The sequence below is a fragment of the Mastomys coucha genome, chromosome X (assembly GCF_008632895.1).
Source record: "Mastomys coucha isolate ucsf_1 chromosome X, UCSF_Mcou_1, whole genome shotgun sequence".
Lineage (NCBI taxonomy): Eukaryota > Metazoa > Chordata > Mammalia > Rodentia > Muridae > Mastomys > Mastomys coucha.
In genome coordinates, this window is record NC_045030.1 from 157,478,730 (window position 1) to 157,483,695 (window position 4,966).

Sequence of the window (4,966 nt, forward strand, 5' to 3'; positions counted from 1 at the left end):
TCACTGAAACAACACATCCAGCAATTCAGGGAACATGGGGAAAAGGTGGGCCTTACCCTTGAATAATCTGAACTATGTGATATCACATACAAGTATTTATGAGAGTGATTTCCACAAAGTAAATACACATATAAAATTCACGTTATACAGCTTCATTAATTTTTGCTTCTGTAGTTTTCGGGCACAAGTTTTCCATTGTGGGAAACAAAATGAAAATTTCTCTCGGTGTATTTACCCAGTTCAATTGGATAAAAGTAAACTATGCAGACAATAGATATTGTAAACATTTAAAAGATTCATTTAGGCCAGCCTACCCTCAAACGTAGAATTACCCTGCCTCAGCCCCCTGAGTGCTAGCTTTAAAGGTGTGTTCTACCACAAGCTTTCTCCTTCTTGGAAAGAAAAGGTGATTACATTTATTTGAATGTGCATGTGTGTACGTGTTTCAGGCTCAGCAGTGAGCATTTTTACCCGCTGAGCCATCTCACCAGCCCCCATTCTTTTTCTTTATTTAGACACTAACACCTTCCTTTTCAACTTCCAGGGTTGTTTGAGACAGGGTCTCATTATGTTGCCCTAGGTGGCCTAGAACTTACTCTGTAGACAAGGCTGACCTCAGACTCGGAGATATCCATCTGCCTCTACCCTCTGAATGCCTGGCTCTTTGGGGTTCTTTTTGTTTGGTTGGCTTTAGTTTGGCTATTTTTTCAGATTAAAAAGTTTGTTTTCTGTGAATGAGTGTTTTGCCTACATGTTTGTCTGTGCAACACTTGTGTGCCTGGTGCTTATGGAGGCCAGAAGAGGGTATCAGATCCCTTCAAACTGGAGTTACAGATAGTTGTGAACTATTATATAGATGCTATGAATCAAACCAAGGTCCTCTAGAAGAGTCAGTGCTCTTAACTGCTAATCCATCTTTCCAGCCCCCTCTTCTCAAGTTTTGAACACACTAGTGCTTTTTTCCCCCCACTTTTGTTGAAATGGAATGGAAGTTTGCAAGTCAAAAGGAGATGTCAACCAGGGAGATGTGGCCCAGGAGTACAGTTTCAGTTAGATAAGTGAGTTACATTTTCAAAACCTATTGCACAGCATGGTACCTACAGTGAGTAGTAGTATCTATTCCAAATGTTCTAAAGCAATAGATTTTAAACACAATCACTACAAATAAATGACATGTGAGGTGACGTTAACTAGCTTGATATCCTCATTCAACAATGTGTACATATACAAAATATCACACAGTATCTCATTGATGTATGTAGTTATTGTCAATAAAAGAAGAAACACAATTACTACCCAGCTCCCTTCAGACAGAATAAACCACATGAACCATCACACCATTTCCCACTGGCTTTAGTGACAAATATTAAACAAAAGGTATTTTGTTGAAACTATTTCTTTTGGACACTAGTGAAATCAATACAATATAAGAATATTCAATATTGCAATTTATGTGCACAAATGATAGAGTCTGGCAATCTCAAGGACCAAATACACATGCAGTGGTTAGCTGTGGATCTTACTGCCCTCTGAAGAGTTCTCACATGCTTTCTTCCTCAAACAATTGGTGTTGCCAGGTGTGGTGGCACACTTCTTTAACCCTAGCACTCAGGAGGCAGAGGCAGAGACAGGTGGGAGGTGGGGGAAAAGACATTTTCATTAAGAGGTAGGTAAAGTTACCAAGGATACGTTTGCTTTGGAGAGCAGGGGTGATGTAGAGTGACCCGAATCATTAATTTAATAGGAGCACAATACTAAAGTGAACTGAAATAAAAATTTCCCTTTTCTTAAAAAAAGAAAAAAATCATTTTTTTTTTTCTGGAAAGAGGGTTTTATGTAGTAGAGGCTGGCTTTCAACTCACTATGTAGCAGAGGATGATGACCTTGAACTTCTGATCCTTCTGCTCCCACCTTCCAAGTGCTGAGACTCCCCTGTGTGCCAGGCCTGTTTTTGTATGTGGTGCTGATATTTGAGCCCAGGGCTTTGTGTATACTAGGCAAGCATTCTACCAAGTGAGCTACATACCCAGCCCCACTTTTCTAAAGCTCTAAACTGTGAACATGCTTTTGTCAAATATTGAATCTGATCTTTTGAATAAAACTGAAGTTCTTGTCCCAAGTTAAGTGAACAGTGCAGAGACAAGGGCCACTTTTTCCTCTCCTTTCCCCTGGACAACATTGAAAATATATGCTGAACTTTGACTACATGTTTGCTCCAAACATGCGGAGCAAAGCAGAGAGATGTCACCAACTTAGTGGCTTTGAGCAAAATGAAGGGCAGAATTGGTCTTGCCATGTTTTGATTCACCAAATAGCATTGGTTTATACCATATTAAATTCGCTTTTAAATTCACATGCGAAAAGTTCAACCTGGACCATTTCAGGACTGGGACGACAACTCAGTTGTTTAAAGTGCTCTCGCCCAAGTGTGAGGACTAGAGTTTGAATTTCTAGAAGCCATGTAAAATGCTAGGTAGTTAGGTGGATGAGGTGATCTACGTATAATTCCAGCCTAGGGTGGCATAGACAGGAGATCCCCAGAACAAGCTAGCTAGCATTTAGTAGCAGGCTCTGGTTTTGATCGAGAGACCAAACAATAGGGAAGAAGAGTGATCAGGGATGACCCCCAACATCAATCTTAGGCTTCCACATGTACATGTACTACCATGAGTATACAAAAACAAACAAATAAACAAACAAAACCCATGCACACCATACACAGACATGAAACATGGAAATGGGAGAAATAAGTTACAGCAGGACAATTCCATAGAAAAATACACATTTTCTTCCTGACTTGCAACAGTGAGACTCCTCTGGTCATGATGGGTATACACTCTCACTGGGTATCATGCTGGGTGAGTGAAAAGCTGTCACCTTGAAGTAGACTCACATATTTGCCACAGCTGCTGTGCCTCTCAAACTCTGCCAGCTTCATTAATTCTCATTAGCTCCCTGGTCTGTAGATATAATCACATTTGTAGTCCCTGGGCACAAAGAGGTTAGAGGACTCAGTAGCATTATCTCCGGCACTTAGTACATTACAAAATCCTTAGTGTGTGCTTAGCATCATATCTATGTCAACTGTACAATTGGGAGAGACAAGGCAGAGAAGTGTTCAACTATAGGATTGACAGGGTGTACTCTGAAGGAAAAAAAAAAAATCGTGGTTTGAACCAGTTGGCTACCTGTCATTGAGACCCATGGTAGGCAAGGAGCTAGATAGGAGGTAACCAAGGAAACAGCATCTGTATGTTGGGAGTTGTGTCTCCTGGGTTGGGAAGAAGGAGAGATGGGAGGAAACCAGTGAAAGGAACCTGTGCATTGCGAGCCAACTTCCTATGGTTCTGAGTGCCCCTTTGGAACTAAGCATTCTTGAAGCTGTAGTTCAGTTTGTCCCCATATATCAGAAAACTGGGCCACAGGAAACAAAGGGATTGGCTTCCACCCTGCTGACTTGCTTGTCTGCAAAGCCTGATGAACTTCCTCAGTTGCCAAACATGCTCACTAGCAAAGAGTCTGCTTATAAGTTCCAGGCTCCATACAGTATCACTTGCATTGTGAATTGTTAGAAAAAGACTTGGGGCAGGTGAGATGGCTCAGCAGGTAAGAGCACTGACTGCTCTTTTGAAAGTCCTGAGTTCAAATCCCAGCAACCACATGTTGGCTCACAACCATCCGTAATGAGATCTGACACCTTCTTCTGGTGCGTCTGAAGACAGCTACAGTGTACTTACATATAACAATAAATAAATCTTTTTTAAAAAAGAAAAAGACTTATTTTAATTTTATGTGGATGAATGTTTTGCCTGCATGTATGAATGTAAAACCACATGTGTACTTGCTGCCCATGGAGTTCAGAAGAGGATGTCAGATGCCCTGGAACTAGAGTTACTGATGGTTGAGAGTCACCACGGAGGTGCTGGGAACTGAATCCAGATCCTCAGAAATAGCACTAAGTAAGTACTCTTACTCACAGCTCCGGCCAAACATTGTGGTTTTGATGCACCCTTTTAAGAGTATCATGGGAATACCATAAAAGGGAGATATGACCCATCACAATTTGAGATTGAACTAATTGTCACCTTACTTCTAGGAATATGGCATCCACCTCATAAATATTGATTAAAACATCTTTAAAATTCAGTGTAGTGCTGGTACCCGACCTTTGGTCCATCTTGGTTTGCCCCATTCTCTTCTGAGTATATGGCTTGCTTTACTTCACTTGCTTTACTTTACTTCAGTTAAGCTTCTGCTTGAACTGTCTGCATTTCACCTGAATTCTTCCCCTTTCAAAGACAAGAACCAAGGAGAAGCCTTACCCAGCAACATCACTTGCCACCTGTGCTGTCAACTTCTAACTTGATGGCCAGTCATCCCCATCCCTGGGTATTCATCATAGAGTTGTGTGATCCCCTCCCCTGGGTGTTAGCTGGGCCGCACGACTTGTTTCTAAGTGAGGAAGTGACAGGATGTCTCTTTGGGGATTGGGTTACAATAAAAAGACTGTCTGTCATCCTGCTTGCCCTCCCTGACTTTTCTCATATGCTTGTTTGGAAAGCTTGATGGAGCCTGCTGTCATGTGATAAGTGGTCCTATGAGGAAGTCTTCAGAACAAGAAAATGAGGTGGCTTCTAGCTATCGCCATTTGAGCGAGTTTGTAAAAAGAATCCTTTGCCTAAGGAACCTTGAGTTGAAATTGTAAACATGATGATACTTGTGAGAAAATCAGGTGCAGAGCACACAGCTAAGCTGTGTCCAGATTTTTAGTCTATGTGCATGGTACACAGCTCTTCTCTAACCAGTTCTTGCCATAACTCTGAACTTGTCCCAATACCACTGCCTTCCTACAACTGACACTACAAACATCACACAGCTTGACACCTCTGATAACATGGAGATCCCCTATGTGTCACCTCTTCCAGGATGCCTTTTCCCCTAATATATGAATACACACACACACACA

General features: G+C 41.5%; 1 protein-coding gene across 1 annotated transcript in view; it reads right to left on the reverse strand.

Moving 5' to 3' along the window:
• Positions 1-4,966, reverse strand: part of Ca5b (carbonic anhydrase 5B) — a 70,631-nt gene that overhangs the window by 16,220 nt on the left and 49,445 nt on the right. The gene's annotated exons all lie outside the window — the stretch shown is intronic.